The sequence below is a fragment of the Carcharhinus amblyrhynchos genome, chromosome 2 (assembly GCF_965287045.1).
Source record: "Carcharhinus amblyrhynchos chromosome 2, sCarAmb.v2.hapA, whole genome shotgun sequence".
Lineage (NCBI taxonomy): Eukaryota > Metazoa > Chordata > Chondrichthyes > Carcharhiniformes > Carcharhinidae > Carcharhinus > Carcharhinus amblyrhynchos.
Window position 1 is genome coordinate 39,844,959 of NC_137325.1, and position 21,859 is coordinate 39,866,817.

General features: G+C 45.7%; 1 protein-coding gene across 6 annotated transcripts in view; it reads right to left on the reverse strand.

The window, feature by feature from the left end:
• Positions 1-21,859, reverse strand: part of tmem108 (transmembrane protein 108) — a 164,525-nt gene that overhangs the window by 50,180 nt on the left and 92,486 nt on the right. The window contains exon 3 of one of the 6 annotated variants that reach the window (XM_080215904.1): positions 11,813-11,878. The exons of the other annotated variants lie outside the window; for them this stretch is intronic. The gene's annotated coding sequence lies outside the window, so the exon portion shown is untranslated. The remainder of the gene's footprint in view (positions 1-11,812; positions 11,879-21,859) is intronic. 6 annotated transcript variants of the gene reach the window in all.

A 21,859-nucleotide genomic window follows, 5' to 3' on the forward strand; every position in this document is an offset into this window, starting at 1 on the left:
CAGTACCCCAAGGTTCCCAAGCAAAATGAAGTTGCATGGATGCATCTACTGAGGACATTCAGCCAATTCCTGTATGATGCATAATTGGCAATGGGGACAAAAGTCTCACAGGCAATAGATTCATGACCATTATTTGGGCACATGTTGGAACATCTTTGGATAGCAGCATCTGTTATTGAGCAACCCTCTTCATGATACCTTCCACTCAACTGAAATGGGGTGGGGGGCTGGAAAAGCTGCTATTAAAATAGACAGTCGCTTTTTCTCCTAGGAGAGGAACCACATCTAACACGATCACAAACTTTGAGATCAAAGAAAATCCTAAACTTTAAAACTTGGAATGTTGGAGACCTGAGAGATTTCAAGTGACCACTGGAAAGGAAAACAGCAATTATATCACATGAACCATTAAGACTCCAAATTTGTACTGTCACCCTTAGTGAGACTTGTTTTCCTAGGGAAGGGCAGTCATAAATCAACCGCATGGAGACATGGCCTTTGGCCCAAACTGGTTCATGCCAACCTAACTGCATTTAGCTGATATGCCTCTAAACCTTTCCTATCCATGTATCTATCCAAATGCCTTTTAAATGTTGTCAATGTCCCTGCCTCAATCACTTTCTCTGGCAGCTCTTTCCCCATACTTACCACCCTCTGTATAAAAAAGTTGTTCCTCAGGCTCTCATTAATTTTTTGCCCTCTTAATGTAAACATGTCCTCTAGTTCTCGACTCCCCAACCCTGGGAAAAAGGCTAAATGCATTCACCCTGCCTTTCGTGATCTTGTACAAATCTATAAGATCACCTGAGTCTCTTACTCTCCAAAGAAGGAAGTCCTTGCTGTCCAATCTCTCCTTATAACTCTGTCCCTTGAATCCTGGCAATATCCTTGTAAATCTCTTCTGCAGCATCTCCAGTTTAATAACATCTTTCCTATAGCAAGGTGACCAAAACTGAACACAGTACTCCAACATCCTGTACAACTGCAACATAACTTCTCAACTATACTCAATGCCCTGACTAATGAAGGCCAGCGTGTCAAAAGCCTTCTTCACTGTCCTATCTATCTGTGACTCTACCTTGACAAAACCATACACCTCAACGCCAAGGTCCCTCTACTCCACAATAATCCCTAAGGTTTTACCATTTACCATGAAAGTTCTACCTGGATTTAACCTTCCAAAATGCCAGACCTCACACTTATCGGTATTAAACTCCATTTGCTATTTCTCGACCCACTTCCCCAGCTGATCAAGATCCTGCTGCAATTTTTGATAACCGTCCTTACTGTCAACAATACAATCTACGTTAGTGTCACCTGCAAACTTACTGATCATGCCTTGTACATTCTCATTCAACTTATTGATACAGATAATATACAGCAGTGAGTCCAGCACACCACTGGTCACAGGCTTCCAGTCCAACAAACATCCACCATTATCTTCTGCTTCATACTATTAAGCCAATTGTATATCCAATTTGCCAGCTCTCCCTGGATTTCCATATGATCTAACCTTCCAGAGCAGCCGACCAAGTGGAACTTGATCAAAGGCCTTACTAAAGTCCACACAGACTATGTCTATCCCCTGCTCTCATCAACCTTCCTGGTCACTTCAACAAAGAACTTCAACAAATTTGTAAGGCATGATCTCCCATGCACAAACCTAATCAAACCCTGTCTTTCCAGATGCCTCTCTATCTTATCCCTCAGAATCCTCTCTAGTAATTTACCCACCACAAATGTTAGGCTTACCAGTCGAATAACCTGAGAATACACCTTCTTTGGGAAAGGAAAGACTGATAGCAACCGTCATGTTCACAGACTTGGTTTTGCTATCTGAAATAGGATGCACTGCCAGACTTCACTATTTGTATCCATGAAAGAGTCATGACATTTCAGCAAAACCAACACACCTTCATCAAAGTTGCAGTGGGGGAAAATGTAGCAAACAATGACCATAGTCCCATAAGCTTTTGGATCCTGGTGGAAAAGGAAGAATGTTACCCTAAGGTTAAGGTGCTAAATTGGGGGAAGGCAAAGTACAACTGGATTAGGCAGGATTTGGAAGCTGTTGTTTGGGACAGGCTGTTTGAGGGTAAATCCACATTTGGTACGCAGCAGTCTTTTGAGGAACAATTGATTGGAGTGCAGGACAGGCATGTGCCAATGAAAAGGATGGAAAGGAAAGGCTGGATTCAGGAACTCTGGCTGACCAGGGAAATTGTTAGTCTAGTCAAGAAGAAGAAGGATACATACAGGGGTAATCCAGAAGGTAGATAGAACATAGAACATAGAACATTACAGCGCAGAACAGGCCCTTCGGCCCACGATGTTGCGCCGACCAGTTACAAAAACAATGACCCACTAGCCTATACCAATCCCTTTTCGTCCATAAACCTATCCAGAGATCTCTTAAACGCCCCCAAACTAGACGCATTTACAACAGCAGCAGGCAGGGCATTCCAATCCCTCACCACCCGCTGGGTAAAGAACCTACCCCTGACATCCGTCCTGTAGCTACCCCCCCTTAATTTAAAGCCATGCCCCCTCGTGCTAGCTTTCTCCATCCGAGGAAAAAGGCTATCACTATCCACCCTATCTAAACCTCTAATCATCTTATATGTTTCAATAAGATCCCCTCTTAGCCGCCTTCTTTCCAACGAAAACAACCCTAGATCCCTCAGTCTCTCCTCATAGGACCTCCCCACCATACCAGGCAACATCCTAGTAAACCTCCTCTGCACCCTCTCCAACGCCTCCACATCCTTCTTGTAATGCGGGGACCAGAACTGCACACAGTACTCCAAGTGCGGCCGCACTAGAGTAGTGTACAGTTGCAACATTACACTGCGACTCCTAAATTCAATCCCCCTACCAATAAACGCCAAGACACCGTACGCCTTCTTGACAACCTTATCTACTTGATTCCCAACTTTCAGGGATCTATGTACACACACACCTAGATCCCTCTGTTCATCCACACTATTCAAAGTCCTCCCGTTAGCCCTATACTCGACACATCTGTTACTCCTACCAAAGTGAATTACCTCACACTTCTCCGCATTAAATTCCATCCGCCACCTCTCGGCCCAGCTCTGCAACCTATCTAAGTCTCCCTGCAGACTATGACACCCTTCCTCACAATCTACCACACCTCCAACTTTGGTGTCATCAGCAAATTTACTAATCCACCCAACTATACCCTCATCCAGATCATTAATAAAAATTACAAACAACAGTGGCCCCAAAACAGATCCCTGAGGCACACCACTCGTAACTGCACTCCATGATGAATATTTACCATCCACCACCACCCTCTGTCTCCTATCTGATAGCCAATTCCTGATCCAACTTCCTAGATTACCCACAATCCCATACATCTGCATTTTCTGCAGAAGCCTACCATGGTGAACCTTATCGAACGCCTTACTAAAATCCATGTATACCACGTCAACTGCCTTACCCCCATCCACCTCTTTGGTCACCTTCTCAAAAAACTCAATAAGGTTAGTAAGGCACGATGAGGGCAGTGCAGTTGATGCTGTCTACCAGCAAGACCTCTGACAAGGTTCTGCATGGTAGGTGGTTGCATAAGGTTAACATCTCACAGGATCCAAGGTGAGGTAGCTAAATGGATACAAAATTGGCTTGATGACAAAAGCCAGAGGCAATTGTAAAGAGTTCTTTTTCAAGCTGGAGGCCTGTGACCAGTAGCGTGTGCCTCAGGGATCAGTGCTGGGTCCACTGTTAGTTGTCATTTATATTAATGATTTGGATGAGAATATAGGAGGCATGGTTAGTAATTTTGCAGATGACACCAAGATTGATGGCACAGTGGACAGTGAAGAAAGATATCTCTGATTGCAACAGGATCCTGGTCAATTGGGTCAGTGAGCTGACGAATGGCAGATGGAGTTTAATTTAAATAACTGAGAGGTGATGCGCTTTGGTAGACTGAACCAGGCATGATTACTCAGTTAATAGTAGGGCGTTGAGGAGAGTTACAGAACAAAGAGATCTAGAGGCACATGTTCAACGCTCCTTGAAAATGGAGTCAGAGATGGACAGAGAGGTGAAGAAGACATTCAGCATGCTTGGTTTCATTGGTCACAACACTGAATACAAGAATTGGGGCATCTTATTGAAGTTGTACAAGACATTATTAAGGCCACACTTGGAATATTGTGTACAGTTCTGGTCACCCTATTATGGAAAGGATATTATTAAACTAGAGTAGATTAATAACTATTTGAAAAGATTTACTAGGATGCTACCTGGACTTGAGTTATAAGGAGAGGTTGGATAGACTGGGACTTTTTTCCTTTGGAACGTAGAAGGCTGAGGGATGATCTTATAGAGGTCTGTTAAATTATGAAGGCCATAGATTAGCTAGAAAGTCAACATCTTTTCCTAAAGGTAGAGGAGTCTAAAACTAGAGGGCATAGGTTTAAGGTGAGAGGGGAGGGCCCAGAAGGGCAATTATTTCACACAGAGGGTGGTGAGTGTCTAGAACAAGCTGCCAGTGCTAGTAGTAGAGGTGGGTACAATTTTGTCTTTTAAAAAGCATTTCGACAGTTACATGGGTAAGATGGGTACAGAGGGATATAGGCCAAATGCGGGCAACTGGGACCAGCTTTGGAATTTAAAAAAAGGGCAGCATGGACAAGTTGGGCTGAAGGGCCTGTTTCCATGCTGTAAACCTCTACGACTCTATGGCTTGAAGTCTAGGCAATTAAGAACAGATGAAGCACTTGAACAATACCGGGAAAAAAGAGCTCAAACAGGTATTAGGACAGCAAGAAGGGGTCACGAACTGTCCTTGGCAGACAGGATTAAGGAGAATTCCATGGCATTATGTACATATATTAGGAACAAGAGGTGAGAACATATAGAACATAGAAACAGTACAGCACAGTACAGGCCCTTCGGCCCTCAATGTTGTGCCGAGCTATGTCCAATTCCAAGATCAAGCTATCCCCTCCCTATCATTCTGATGTGCTCCATGTACCTATTCAATAACCGCCTGAAAGTTCCTAAAGTGTCCAACTCCACTATCACAGCAGGCAGTCTATTCCATACCCCAACCACACTCTGAGTAAAGAATCTACCTCAGCCATCCCTCCTATATCTCCCACCATGAACCTTATAGTTATGCACCCTTGTAACAGCTACTTCCACCCGAGGAAATAGTCTCTGCATTTCCACTCTATCAATCCCTCTCATCATCTTATAAGTCTCAATTAAGCTGCCTCTCATTCTCCTCCGCTCCAAAGAGAAAAGCCCCAGCTCCCACAACCTTTCCTCATAAGACTTACCCTCCAAACCAGGCATCATCCTGGTAAATCTCCTCTGCACTCTCTCCAATGCTTCCACATCCTTCTTATAGTGAGGTGACCAGAACTGAACACAATATTCCAAATGTGGTCTCACTAACATCCGGTATAGTTGCAGCATAACCCCACAGCTTTTAAACTCAAACCCCCTATTAATAAACACCTTCTTCACGGCTCTATCCACTTGAGCGGCAACCTTCAGAGATCTGTGGATCTGAATTTGAAAGAAATCCCACAACACCAGTTTATAGTCCAAACAGGTTTATTTGTAGCAAAAGCCACAAGCTTTCAGGACAGCCTGTCCCTTCGTCAGCTGGCTGGGAGTTCTGATGGTAGAAAGGACACAAAGACACAAACTCAATTTACATGCATAATGACTGGAATGAGAGTCTTTACAGCTAATCAATTCTTAAAGGTATAGACAATGTGAGTGTAAAGAGCTTTAAGCACAGGTTGAATCTGAACCCTCTCTGTTCCTCCACATTCCTTAGAACCCTGCTATTGACCCTGTAATCTGCATCAAGTTTGGTTAAACTCCATCTGCCACTTTTCTGCCCAGCTCTGTATCCTATCATTGTCTCTCTGCAGCCTGCAAGAGTCCTCCACCTCATCCACTACTCCACCAATCAGCAAATTTACTAATCCACCCTTCAGCTCCCTCTTCCAAGTCATTGATAAAAATCACAAATAGCTAGATAGGCTAGCTAGAGTTGGTCCGCTTAAGGACAAAGGAGAGAAATTATGTGGAGAACCAAAGGGACTGGGTGAGATCCTTAATGAGTACTTTGCATTGGTAGTCACAATGGAGAGGGACATGTCGATTCATGGTGTCAAAGAACAATACAGCACAGGAACAGGCCCTTCGGCCCTCCAAGCCTGCGCCGCTCATGAGCCCAACTAGACCATCTGTTTGTATCCCTCTATTCCCAGTCTGTTCGTGTGGCTATCCAGATAAGTCTTAAACAATCCTAACGTGTCCGCCTCTACCACCTTGCTTGGCACAGCATTCCAGGCCCCCACAACCCTCTGTGTAAAATACGTTCCCCTGACATCTGTGTTGAATCTTGCCCCCCTCACCTTGAACTTGTGACCCCTTATCACCTCCGACTTGGGAAAAAGCTTCCCACTGTTCACCCTATTTATGCCCTTCATAATTTTATACACCTCTATTAGGTCGCCCCTCATCCTCCATCTTTCCAGGGAGAACAACCCCAGTTTACCCAATCTCTCCTCATAGCTAAGACCCTCCATACCAGGCAACATCCTGGGAAACCTTTTCTGCACTCTCTCCAAAGCCTCCACGTCCTTCTGGTAGTGTGGCGGCCAGGACTGGACGCAGTATTCCAAATATGGCCTAACCAACGTTCTATATAGATGCAACATCATATGCCAACATTTATACTCTATCCCCCTTCCAATAAAAGCAAGCATGCCATATGCCTTCTTTACCACCCTCTCCACCTATGCTGCCACCTTTAAGGATCTGTGGACTTGCACACCCAGGTCCCTCTGTGTGTCTATACTCCTGATGGTTCTGCCATTTATTGTATAGCTCCCCCCGGATTAGATCTACCAAAATGCATCACTTTGCATTTACCTGGATTAAATTCCATCTGCCATTTCTCCACCCAATTTTCCAGCCTATCTATATCCTGCTGTATTCTCTGATAATGTTCATCACTATCCGCAACTCCAGCAATCTTTGTATCGTCCGCAAACTTACTGATCACACCAGCTACATATTCTTCCAAATCATTTATATATATCACAAACAGCAGAGGTCCCAGTACTGAGCCCTGCGGAACACCACTGGTCACAGACCTCCAACCGGAAAAAGATCCCTCCACTGCTACACTCTGTCTTCTGTGGCCAAGCCAGTTCTCGACCCATCTAGCTGGCACTCCTTTTGTCCCGTGAGATTTAACCTTTTGCACCAGCCTGCCATGAGGGATCTTGTCAAACCTTTACTAAAATCCATACAGACAACAGCCATGGCCCTTCCCTCGTCAATCGTTTTTGCCACCTCCCCAAAAAACTCAATTAAATTTGTGAGGCATGACCTCCCTTGTACAAAACCATGCTGTCTATCGCAAATAGTTCTAAACGTGCATATATCATATCTCTAATAATCTTCTCCAACAATTTCCCTACCAAGGACATCAAGCTCACCAGCCTATAATTACCCGGGTTATCCTTGTTACCCTTTTTAAATAACGGTACCACATTCGCTATCCTCCAATCCTCTGGGACCTCACCTGTGTCCAGTGAAGAGACAAAGATTTCTGTTAAAGGCCCAGCAATTTCATCCCTTGTCTCCCTGAGCAGTCTAGGATAGATGCCATCAGGCCCTGGGGATTTGTCTGTCTTAATGTTTCCTAAAAAACCTAACACTTCCTCCCTTGTAATTGAGATTTTTTCTAATGGGTCAACACATCCCTCTGAGACACTACCAGTCAACATGTCCCTCTCCTTTGTGAATACTGATGTGAAGTATTTGTTTAGGATCTCACCTACTTCCTTGGGTTCTAAGCATAATTCCCTACCTTTGTCCCTGAGGGGTCTGATTTTTTTCCCTGACAACCCTCTTGTTCCTAACATATGTATAAAATGCCTTAGGATTCTCCTTAGTCCTGACTGCCAAGGACATTTCATGTCCCTTTTTGCCCTTCTAACTCCCTGTTTGAGCTCTTTTCTACTTTCTCTGTATTCTTTCAGTGTCATGATGTGGAGATGCCAGCGTTGGACTGGGGTAAAGCTTGTGAGTTTACTATCAAATAAATCGGTTGGACTTAAACCTGGTGTTGTCAGACTTCTTACTGTGTTTACCTTCTTTCAGTGTTCCATCTGTTTTTAGCTGCCTGGACCTTACGTATGCCTCTTTTTTCTTTCTGATTAGACCTACAGTTTCACTGGTTATCCACGGCTCTCCAATTCTACCTTTCCTATCCTTCCTTTTTATAGGCACATACCTGTCCTGCAGCCCGATCACCTGCTCCTTAAAAGACTCCCACATGCCATATGTGGATTTAACCTCGAACAGCCTCTCCCAATCAACAACTACCAATTCCTGCCTAATCTGGCTGTAGTTAGCCTTCTTCCAATTCAGCACCTTACCCATAGGACAACACTCATCTTTTTCCATTACTATCCTAAAGTTTACAGAATTGTGGTCACTATTTGCCACATGTTCCCCTACTGAAACTTTGACAACCTGACTGGGCTCATTCCCCAGTACTAGGTCCAGTATAGCCCCCTCTCTAGTTGGACTAACATATTGTTCCATAGAACATTCCTGTATGCATTTTATAAATTCCTCCCCATCCAGGCCCCCAGCCCTAAGCGATTTCTAGACTATACAAGGGAAATTAAAGTCTTCCATTACAACAACCCTATTTTTTCTGCACCTGTCCAGAATCTCCTTACATATCCGTTCCTCCACATCCCATGGGCTGTTGGGAGGCCTGTCGTATAACCCCAGCATAGTGACTGTGCCCTTCCTGTTTCTGAGCTCCATCCACAGTGACTCGTTACACGACCCTTCTAAACTGTCCACCCTCTGTACCGCTGTAATATGATCCCTAACCAGTATTGCTACTCCCCCACTTCTTCTATCCCCTCCTCTGTCACGCCTAAAACACTTACACCCTGGAATATTCAGCTGCCAATCCTGTGCTTGTTTTAACCAAGTCTCCGTCACTGCAACCACATCCAAGTTCCGCGCAAGCATTAAAGCTCTAAGTTCGTCTGTCTTGCCCGTTACACTCCTTGCATTGAAGCAGATGCACTCCAGACCTCCAGGCCCACTGAGGTCACCCTCCCCCAGAATGCTCTTCCTCTTAGATAGCCTTGTCCTGGCCCCAAGCTCGTCCCTAGCCTCTATGCTTATTGGCCTATTGTTTTGATCCCCACCCCCCTGCCATGTTAGTTTAAACCCACCCGAACCACACTAGTAAAACTCCTGGCCAGGATATTCGTGCCTCCAGTTTAGGTGTAATCCGTCCTTCTTATTCCGGCATTTTGGCCGGAATAATGTAGGGGGGAGTTATATGGTAAAGGGTAAGCCCGTAAGGAGTATAGAATTGCAGCGAGACCTGGGGGTGCAAGTGCAAGTCTTTGAAGGTGGCAGTGCAAGTGGAGAGTGTGGTGAAGAAAGCCTATGATATGTTAGCCTTTATAGGAAGGGGTATAGAATATAAGAACTGGAGTCTAATGTTGCAGTTGTACAGAACGTTGGTTCAGCCGCATTTAGAGTACTGCGTCCAGTTCTGGTCACCTTACTACCGGAAGGACGTGGAGACTCTGGAGAGAGTGCAGAGGAGATTTACCAGGATGTTGCCTGGTATGGAGGGACTGGGGTATGAGGAAAGATTGAAGAAATTGGGGCTCTTTTCCTTTGAAAGACGCCGACTGAGGGGGGATCTAAAAGAGGTATATAAGATTATGAAGGGTATAGATAGAGTAAACAGAGGTAAGCTATTTCCTATAATAGAGACACGTAGGACAAGGGGCCATGGACTTAAGGTGAGGGGGGAGAGGTACAACACAGATATTAGAGGGAGGTTTTTCACACAGAGGGTAGTGGGGGTATGGAATGCTCTGCCAAGTAAGGTGGTGGAGGCAAACATGCTAGAGTCATTTAAGAGTAACTTAGACAGGCACATGACTGGGTTGGAGATGGGTGAATATAGGAGATTGTTTTAAATAAGGGTCATTAGCATTGGGGTGTCCCTGGTAATGTAAATGGGTATGGTATGATAATAATGTCTTTTCTCTTTTCATTCACAGGTTTTAAGTCGGTCCACCTCGTGTCCAACGAGGGGCATACAAGCGATGGGTCGTACTGGGGCTGCTCTTGGTTGTTCGAGGTTGGCCTAGTGCTTCATGTCGTTAGTGTGTGCCTAAACTGGACAAGATACTGGGCAAGACGACAGCTCAGTGACTATCGCCGATTGCTGTGCAGACACATGGATTTGGGCCGGTGTCTGTGGGAGTTTGCGCATTCTCCCCGTGCTTGTGTGGGTTTTCTCCGGGTGCTCCGGTTTCCTCCCACACCCCAAAGATGTGCTGTTTGGCTGATTGGCAGGAATAAATTGTCCTTAAATCAGATTCCCTCAATCTGGATGGCCATAAAACATTAGACAGGGGTCGTGGGTGGAGTAGGGGTCTGGTGGTGTTGAGATGGCAGCGCGGGCTCATTGGGCCGAAGGGCCTGTTTCCCGGCCTGATTTTGTTCTTTGTTCTTATATAGGTGCCGTCCTCTGTTGAAGACTTCCCAGTGATCCATGAATTTGAAACCCTCCCTCCTGCACCAGTCCTTTAGCCACACGTTCAGTTGTACAATCTCCCTGTTGCTAGCCTCACTAGCACTAGGCACTAGTCCAGAGATTGCCAACCTAGAGGCCCTGCTTTTTAGCCTACTACCCAACTCCCTGAATTCTCTCGCACGACCTCCCTGCTCTTTCTACCTACGTCATTTGCGCCAATGTGGACAATGACATCTGTCTGATTACCCACCCCTTTTAGTACGCTTCCTACCCGCTCAGAGACATCCAGGACCCCGACACCAGGGAGGCAGACTACCATCCTGGAGTCTCATTCACGCTCAGAGAATCGGCTGTCTGTGCCTCTAACTATTGCATTCCCCATTACTATTGTTCTCCTAGTCCCCCTTTTTCCCTTCTGAGTCACAGAGCCTGACTCCGTGCCAGTGACCTGGTCACTGTGGCTTACCCCTGGAGGGTCATTCCCCCCAACAGTATCCAAAACGGTATACTTATTTTGGAGGGGGACAACCACAGGGGATCCCTTCATTGACTGCTCTCTCCCCTCCCCTCTCCTGTCTGTCACCCAGCCCTTACTGTTAAGGGAGACAGCCACCGGGACACTCTCTGGTACGTGACCTTTATCCTTCCTAACCATAACCCACTTGTCTTCCTCCTGTGGCCTCGGTGTGACTACCTGCCTGTAACTTCCCTCTATTAATTCCTCATTCTCCCTGACTAAACTAAGGTTATTGAGCTGCAGCTCCAGTTCCCTAACGTGGTCCCTCAGGAGCTGCGGTTCCACACACCTGGCGCAGATATGGACTTCCGGGAGACGAGGCGACTCCATGAACTCCCACATCCAACACCAAAAGCAACAAACTGGCCTCTCACTCATAATTACCCCTTTCTTTAAATTACTGGAAGAACAAGGAACAGAAACTACCCTGTCTCTGCCTGTTTACACCGAAGCCCGTTGAGCCAAAGCCCTTCAGCCTTCACTCTGCTCCCTCTCACTCCGTGCCCACTCTCAATGCTGCCGGCTGTACAGAGTGGCCTACTCTTCATAGCTCCCATTCACCACTAGCTGGCGTCAGGCGCCTGCGCAGTTTTCCCAGTAAAAAAACTTTTGAAAGGAAAAAAGCCCGTGAAAAAACGTAAACTTAACGGATAAACAAATAAATAAATAAATAAGCAAGCAAACACTAGCTGCCTTACCCTCAGCACGAATCTCTCCCTCTCAATCTTGCTCTGGTCACACAATCTTGGAGGGATGTGTAAACCCTTTAGAAAAAGTCATCAAAAGTGTTAGGTGAATTATAAAGCATTAAGGTAGACAAATCCCCAAGGCCAGGTGGGATCTATCTCAGATTACTGAGAGAGACAAGAGATGAAAATGCTGACCCTCTAAAAGAAATCTTTATTTCTTCGTTGGCCACTGATGAGGTACCAAAGGACTGGAGGATAGCCAATGTTGTCCTGTTATTTAAGAAGGGTAGCAGGATAACCCGGATAATTATAGGCCAGTGAGCCTGACATCACTGATAGGGAAATTGTTGGAGAAGATTCTTAGGAATAGGATCTGTACATATTTGGAACTGAATGGTCTTGTTAGCAGCAGAGAGCATAGTTTTGTACATGGGAGGTCATGCCTCACTAATTTAGTTGAGTTTTTTGAGGCGGTGGCAAAAATGATTGATGAGGAAAGGGCTGTGGATGTTGTCTACATGGACATGGATTTTAATAAGGCATTTGACAAGCTCCTTCATGGCAGGCTGGTGCAAATCTCACAAGGTCAGCAGTGAATTAGCTAGATGGATTCAGAACTGGCTTGGCCGTAGAAAACAAGGGAAACGGTGGAAGGGTGTTTTTCTGAATGGAGGTCTGTAACTTGTGGTGTTCCACAGAGATCAGTGCTGGAACCTCTGCTATTTGCAATATCTATATAAGTGACTTGGAAGAAAATGTAGCTTGTCTGATTAGCAAGTTTGCAGATGATTCTAAGATTGACAGAGTTGAAAATACTGAAGAAGATTGTCAGAATACAGCAGGATATAGATAGACTGGAAAATTGGGCGGAGAAATGGCAGATGGAATTTAATTTGGACAAATGCGAGGTGATGCATTTTCGTAAATCCAATTCAGATGGGAGCTATAAAATAAGTGGCAGAACAATCAGGAGCACTGACACACAGACATCTGGAGGACCGAAAAGTGGCAGCACAGGTGGAAAAGGTGATGAAGAAAGCATATGGTATGCCTGTCTTCATTGGATGGGCATCGAGTACAAAACTCGGCAAATTATGTTAAGTTGTATACAACATTGTTTCAGCCACATTTGGAATACTGTGTCCAGTTCTGGTAACCACGCTGCCAGAAGGATGTGGAGACTTTGGAGAGAGTACAGAAAAGGTTTACCCGGATGTTGCCTGGTATGGAGGGTATTAGCTATGAGGAGAGATTGAATAAACTGGGATTTTTCTCCCTGGAAAGGCAGAGGCTGAGGGGTGACCTAATAGAAGTTTATACAGATACATTCACCTGACAAAGGGACTAACCCGAAAGCTTGTGCGTTTACTATCAAATAAATCGGTTGGACTAAAACCTGGTGTTGTCAGACTTTTTACTGTGTTTACCCCAGTCCAATGCCGGCACATCCATATCATCACTCAAGCCATGCATGGGATTGGCGTTTGCTGGACCAATCACAGATTTCACTGATAAGTGCAATCATTTATTTTGAAACAAAGATTTTAAGCTCCAAGATGAACAAGATCAATGTCTCAGCCCTAAAGCAGCCTGACTGAAGAGCGGTATTCCAAATGGTCCTCGTGACCAACCTAGAAGTTCTTCACACATCCAACTCAATTCCAGAACAGTAAGATCAAATAGAGGCTGTTCGACTGGAGCCCTGGGCTCAGATCATTGGATGATCATTTGGTCTGACAAATTTATTGGAATTTTATTGGACTTCTATGAGGATGTGTCTAGTGTGTTGGATAGAGGGGAACCGGTGGATGTGGTGTTTCTCGATTTTCAGAAGGCATTTGATAAGGTGCCGCACAAGAGGTTGTTACAGAAGGTTAGGGGGCATGGAGTTGGGGGTAGAGTGTTAGCGCGGATAGGGGATTGGCTGTCAAATAGGAGGCAGGGAGTGGGTGTCAATGGGTGCTATTCGGATTGGCGGTTGAGTGCCCCAGGGATCGGTGCTGGGGCCTCAGCTATTTACCATTTATACAGATGATCTGGAGGAGGGAACCGAGTGTAAGGTGTTGAAATGTGCTGTTGACACAAAGATTGGTGGAACGGCAAATTGTGCGGAGGGTGTGGAAAGTCTGCAGAGGGATCTAGATAGGCTGAGCGAATGGGCGAGGAACTAGCAGATGGAATATAATGCTGGCAATGGTAGGAAGGACTACTACTTACATGGCGAAAAGCTGCAGCATGCTACCGTGCAGAGGGACCTGGGGGTCCTTGTGCATGAGTCGCAAAAACCCAGCCTGCAGGTACAGCAGGTGGTCAGGAAGGCAAATGGGATGCTGGCCTTCACAGCGAGGGGGATTGAATATAAAAGTAGGGAGGTCTTGCTGCAACTGTACAGGGCACTGGTGAGGCCGCAGCTGGAGTACTGTGTGCAGTTTTGGTCGCCGCACTTGCGCAAGGATATTTTGGCCTTGGAGGGAGTGCAGAGGAGGTTCACTAGACTGATACCAGAGTTGGGGGGTTGAGCTATGAGGAGAGGCTGAATAAACTAGGCTTGTGCTCGTTAGAGTTTAGAAGGATGAGGGGAGATCTCATTTAGACGTATAAGATGATGAAAGGGATGGATAGGGTAGAGGTGGAGAGGTTCTTCCCGCTCAGAAAGGACAGCGTGACTAGACGGCACAGCCTCAAGATAAGGGGGGGGCAGTTTAGAACGGAGCTGAGGAAGAACTTCTTCACTCAAAGGGTGGTGAATCTCTGGAATTCTCTGCCCGTTGAAGTGGTTGAGGCTTCCCCGCTAAATATATTTAAGACGCGGGTAGATAGGCTTTTGGTAGGCAAGGGGATTAAGGGTTATGGGGAGAAGGCGGGAAAGTGGAACTGAGCCACTTCAGGTCAGCCATGATCTTATTGAATAGCGGGGCAGGCTCGAAGAGCTAGATGGCCTACTCCTGCTCCTATTTCTTATGTTCTTATGAGTATTCTTTGGCATTAGGACTGGTTTGACAAAAATGATGTTCAAAGATATGCAATTTTCCAAAATGAAAATGAACAGCCATCATTGCCTGACAAAATGACCTAGGTTGAAACATAAGAAGGCAGTTTTCAAACAGCTGAAGCCTGACACCCAAAGTCAAATCTGGACGATAAAGAACACAATAATGGCTAAAGACAAAATACTGTGGATGCTGGAATCTGAAACAAAGATTGAAAATCTTGATTTGACAGCATCTGTGGAGAGAGAATAGAGCCAACCTTTTGAGGCTGGATGATCAGGTTGTCAACCCTAACGAAGGATCATCCAGGCTTTGGCTCTATTCTCTCGCCACAGGTGCTATCAGGCCTGCTGAGTTTCTCCAGCAATTTTTTTATGACAATGGCTCAATCCAACTATTTTGACCCTGCAAAATCCTCCTTGCTAACTTCTGGGGACTTATGCCAAAATTGGGAAAAATGTCTCACAGACTAGTCAGCAACAGTCTTACATTGTCAAACTCATGGAATCATACCTTACAGATAATATCCCAGGCACAACAATCACCAGTTGTGGGTGTGCACTGTCCCACCATCAAGACAGACCCAGCAGAAGTGGCAGCACACTGGTGTTCAGTCAGGAGGGATTTGCCATGGAGTCCTCTTCATTGATTCTGGACCCCAAAATATCTCATGGCGTCAGGTCAAATATGGGCAAGAAAACTTCCTACAGATTATCAAGTACCATCCCCCCTCAGCTGATGAATCAGTACTCCTCCATGTTGAAGATCACTGGGAGGAAACACTGAGGGTGGCAAGGGCCACCTAAGTGGCAGACTTCAATGTCCACCACCAGCAGTGCCTCAGTAGTATCACCACAGACCAAGCTGGTTAGGTCTTAAAGAACATAGCTGCTAGACTGGGAATACGGCAAGTGGTGAGGGAATCAACAAAGGGGAAAAGAAACATATTTGACCTCATCCTCACCAACCTACCTGCCATCTATCCAGACAGTATTACCAGGGGTAACCACAGCACAGTCCTTGCTGCGATCAAGTCTTCTCTTCACATTGAGGATACCCTCCATTGTGTTCTGTGGCATTAGCACCACGCTAAATGGAATAGACTCGGAACAGATCTAGCAACTCAAGATTGGACATTCATGAGGCACTGTGGGCCATCAGCAGCAGCAGAATTATACTCAACTACAATTTGTAACTTGTGGCCTGGCATATTCCGCACTATATCATTACTACCAAACCAGGGGATCAACCCTGATTCAATGAGGACTGCAGAAGAGCATGCCACAAACAGTACCAACCTACTTAAAAATGAGGTGTTAACCTGATGAAGCTGCAACACAGAACTACTTGTTTGACAAACAGCATAAACATCAAGTGACAGACATAATAAAGTGTTCCCACAATCAATGGATCAGATCTTAGTTCTGTAACTCTAGCTTGCCACATCCAGAGACGAATGGTGATGGACAATTATATAACTCAATGGAGAAGGAGACTTCACAAATATCCACATCCATTATGATGGAGAAGCCCAGCATATCAGTGCAGAAGATAAGGCTGAAGCATTCAAAATAATCTTCAGCCAGAAGGAGGTCCCCAGTGTAGAGTCATGGAGGTATACAGCACAGAGGCCCTTTGGCCCATTGTGTCTACACTAGGCACATACAGGCGATCTAAGTTTTCTAATCCCATTTTCCAGCACTGAGAAACATAAAAAATGGGAGCAGGAGGAGGCCCTTCAAACTTGCTCCACCATTTATTACGATCATGGTTGATCATCCAACTGAATAGCCTAATCCTGCTTTTTCCCCATAACCTTTGATCCCACTTGGCCCATAGCCTTATATGATTTTGCATCACAAATGCACATCTAAATATTTTAAATGCTATGAGGGTGTCTGCTTCTATCACCTTTTCAGGCAGTGGCTTGCAGACTCCCATCACCCTTTGGGTGAAGAAGTTTTTCCTCACATCCCCTCCAACTCCCCTTACCTTAAATCTATGCCCCATGGTCATGACCTCTCTGTCAAGGTGAAAAGCTTCTTCCTGTCCAATCTGTGCCCTTCATTATTTTAGACATCACAATCACATTCCCCTCCCTTCTTTCTCTCTCTCTCTCCCTCCCTCCCCCCCCAGTCTCCTTTGCTGCAAGGAAAACAACCCCAATCTATCCAATCTCTCTTCATATCTAAACCTCTCCAGACCAGGCAACATCCTGGTAAATCTCCTCTGCACCCTTTCCAATGCTATTACATCCCTTCTATAAAGTAGATTTCACAACTGCATAAAATACTCTAGCTGTGGCTTAAGCAACATGCTATACAGTTTATCTTGCCATCATAGAATCTGAGTGCAGTAGGAGGCCATTTGACCCATTAAGTTTGCACTAACTTTCCGAAAGATCATTTCACCGAGGCCCTATCCCCATATCTAGCGCCACTGATGACCCACCAGTAGTAGCCGAAGTCATGAAAGCTGTCAGCCAGCTATCCAGTGGCAAAGCCCCAGGGGCAGATGCCATACCCGCAGAGATCTATAAAGCTGCTGGTCCTGCATTTACTGAGAAGCTCACCGAGTTGTTCCAGTCCTTTTGGAAGCAAGGATCCATTCCTCAGGGACTTAAAGATGCTTCCATCATACACCTCTACAAGAGGAAGAGCAATCGGCAAGTATGCGACAACCACTGAGGAATCTCGCTGCTCTCCATCACAGGAAAACCCTCACAAGAGTCCTGCTAAATCGTCTGGTCACTCATCTGGAGCTGTGCCTGCTTCCAGAATCACAGTGTGGCTTCCGCAAAGGTCGTGGGGCTACTGACATGATTTTTGCTGCGCGCCAACTTCAAAAGAAGTGTCAGGAGCAGAATTGCAAGCTCTACACAACCTTTGTTGACCTCGCGAAAGCCTTTGACACTGTAAACCGACAAGGGCTATGGAGGATCATGTCAAAGTTTGGCTGCACCCCCCCCCCTAAAATTCATTCAGACGGTACACCAGTTCCATGATGGCCAGAGTACTGGATGGTGGAGAATCCTCTGAGGCATTCCCAGTCACCAATGGCATCAAACAGGGCTGTGTGCTCACACCCACACTGTTCAGCATGACGTCTACTGCTATGCTGAATGATGCCTTCCAGGACAGTGTTGCTGGAATCAGCCTCAAGTACAGAGTGGATGGGAAGCTCTTCAACCTGAGGAGACTTCAAGCTATTACCAAAGTGCAAGAGACTGTTCTGAGAGACTTCCTCTTTGCCGATGACTGTGCCCTGTTTGCTGGCTCAGAGCCAGAGGTGCAAGTCAGTATGGACAAATTTTCCATGGCTTGTGACAACTTTGGACTCACCATCAACATTAAAAAGACAGAAGTTATGCACCAGCCTGCTCCTCATGCACCATACACAGAACTCTTAATCACAATCAAAGGGCAGAAACTACAGGCAGTGGACCAGTTCATTTATCTTGGCAGCACCCTCTCCCAAGCAGTGACTATTGATACAGAAGTTAACTGCAGAATAACAAAGGCAAGTTCTGCTTTCGGTAGACTGTGTCCCACTGTATGGGAACGTCGAGGAATCAGCCCAGCAACAAAACTGAAGGTCTACAGCGCCGCGGTACTCACTACCCTCCTGTATGCCTGTGAAACGTGGACTGTGTATCGAAGGCATGCAAGACAGCTCAATCATTTCTACATGACTTGTCTTCGCAGAATATTACGCATCCGATAGCAAGACAAAGTACCAGATACTGAAGTTCTCTCTAGAGCAAGTTTACCATTAGTCCACACACTGCTGATGAGAGCGCAGACACAGTGGGCAGGTCATGTCATCCGTATGTCAGATGAGCACATACCTAAGCAGCTCCTTTTTGGGGAACTCTCTGCTGGAAAACGCTCACACGGAGGGCAGAAGAAACCTTTCAAAGACACACCCAAGGCCTCCCTGAGGTTGCCTGACATTGACACGACCACCTAGGAAACGCTGGCACAAAATCGCCCTACTTGACAGTTCCTCATCCACAAAGGCTTGCCAAGCTCATGAAGCAAGGTGTACTGCTGAAGCACAACATAAGCATGAGCTGTGCAAGTTCAGAGCCATCAGCACAACAACTACAGTGTCTACACAAGTCTGTCCAATAAGCGCCAGGACATTCCGTGCCCTAATTGGCCTGATCAGTCATCTTCGGACACACTTCAACCAGCCTCAAAATGACTAATGGTGTCGAGATCCTCATCGATGACGATGGACGAACATGGCTAATCAACCTAATCTACACACATTTGGATACTAGTGGGCAATTTAGCATGCCAATCCACCTAACCTGTACATCTCTGGACAATGGAGGAAACCAGAATACCTGGGGTAAACCCACACAGACATGGAGAGAACGTGCAATCATCCAAGAATGGAATGGAACCAGAGGTTCCAGGCACTGTGAGGCAGCAGTGCTAACCACTGTGCTGTGCATGCTGCATACTATTCCGGCATAACCTCCCTGCTCTTAAAATCTATTCCTCAGCTAATAAAGGCAAGTATTCCATACACCTTCTTAACCACTTTATCCACCTGTCCTGCTACCTTAAGGGATCTGATCTTTGATGCTTCCCAGGGTCCTGCCATTCATCACATATCCCCTTGCCCTGTTGTCTTGCCCAAGTGTATCACTTCACACTTAGCCAGATTGAATTCTGTTTGCCACTGATCAGCCCATCCGACCAGCCCATCTATGTCCTCCTGTGATCTAAGGTTATTCGTCTCACTATTTACCACTCTCGCAATATTCATATCATTTGTGGATCAACCCCCCTATGTTCAAATCTAAATTTTTATATAAACCACAAACAGCAAGAGCCCCAACAATGATCCAAGCAGGTTCCCTCTGGATGCAGTCTTCCATTCAAAAAATCATTCCTTGCCATCAACCTCTGTTTCCTGCTACTCAGCGAATTCTAGATCCAATCTGCCAGATTTCCTTCGATCCCAAAGCCTCGGTTATCTTACCCTGGTTATCAGTCTCCCATATGAGACCTTATCAAAAGCCTTGCTGAAGTCAAAGTAGACTAAATACATTGTCCTCATTTATATACCACGGAGGTCAGGTATGACCTCCACTCAACGAAACCATGCCGACTGTTCTTAATTAATCCCTGCCTCTACAAATGCAGATTAATTCTATTAATCAGAGTTGTTTCCAATTGTTTCCCCATCACTAAGGCTAGATTGACTGGTCTGTATATTCCTGGTTTATCCCTTCCTCTCTTCTTGAATAACACTGGCTATCCTCCAGTCCTTCTGCATTTCTCCTGTGGCCAGAGAGGAACTGAAAATTACAATAAGTTTTTTGCTATTTCCTTTGCTATAAATAGCCTTTATTTCCTATTTCCTATCCTAAGGAAATAAATAGCCTTTATTTCCTTTTGTTATTTCCTTTGCTATAAATAGGAAATAGCCATTACTATTTCCTCCCTTGCTTCACTCAACAACATAGGATATATTTCATCTTGCCCTGGAGATTTATCTAATTTTAAGCCTGCCTGACCACTCAGACCTCCTCTCTGTTGATGTTAATTTCTTTAATTGACCACAGTTCTTCTCCTTGATTTCTATACCAACATTGTATCAGTGTTCACTAATGAGAGAGACAAAGTATTCATTCAGAACCCTACCTACATCTCTGGCTGCACACACAAATGACAATTATGGTCCTTAATCGGCTCTACTCATCTTTAGTCATCTTTTAATGTAGTTGTCCTTAGTTATCCCTTAACGTAAAGCCATTTAGAATTTCATAGAATCACAGAGTGCAGAGGAGGCCCTTCGGCCCATCGAGTTTGCACCGAAACATCTGACCTCCCAACTAATCCCACCTGCCAGTACTTGGCCCATAGCCCTGAATGTCATGACGTGCCAAGTGGAAGCGTTGAGGAAGAAACAAACTTGATGTTACGATGGTCACAGCATATCCTCAATAAATCTTCCCATGGAGTTCGTAGAACATGCACTCCTCTATTCGGCGAGTGGAGGCTCGCTCAATTGGGCAAGAGCAGCAGGGGGTTTAAAACAAGCTGGCTCCATTCAGGCTGATAATCAAAAGACTTCATTATGAGGTACAAAAGGCTAGTCATGGCACGAATCAATGCCAGCCTCCTGGATGACCTGGATCCACTATAGTTTGCCCACTGCCGCAACAGGTTCACAGCAGACGCCATCTCCCTGACTCTGCATTCAACCCTGGAACACCAAGATAACAAAGACACCTATGTCGGACTCCTAAATATTGTCTACAGCTCAGCTTTCAACACCATTATTCCCAGCAAAACCCATCCCCAAACTCTGTGGCCTGGGCCTTGGCTCCCTCCTTTGCAATTGATCCTGAACTTCCTAACTCAGAGACCACAATCAGTAAGGATAAGCAACAACAGCTGTTCCACAATCTCCTCAACACCGTGCCCCACAAGGCTGTGTTCTCAGAACATAAGAACATAAGAAATAGGAACAGGAGTAGGCCATCTAGCCCTTCGAGCCTGCCCCGCCATTCAATAAGATCATGGCTGATCTGAAGTGGCTCAGTTCCACTTTCCCGCTTTCTCCCCATAACCCTTAATCCCTTTGCCTACCAAAAACCTATCTACTCGCGTCTTAAATATATTTAGCGAGGTAGCCTCCACCACTTCAATGGGCAGAGAATTCCAGAGATTCACCACCCTTTGAGTGAAGAAGTTCCTCCTCAACTCCATTCTAAACTGTCCCCCCCTTATCTTGAGGCTGTGCCCTCTAGTCCTGCCGGCCTTTCTGAGCGGGAAGAACCGCTCCACCTCTACCCTATCCATCCCTTTCATCATCTTATACATCTCAATGAGATCTCCCCTCATTCTTCTAAACTCTAACGAGTACAGACCCAGTCTATTCAGCCTCTCCTCATAGCTCAACCCCCTCAACTCCGGTATCAGCCTAGTGAACCTCCTCTGCACTCCCTCCAAGGCCAAAATATCCTTGCGCAAGTGTGGCGACCAAAACTGCACACAGTACTCCAGCTGCGGCCTCACCAGTGCCCTGTACAGTTGCAGCAAGA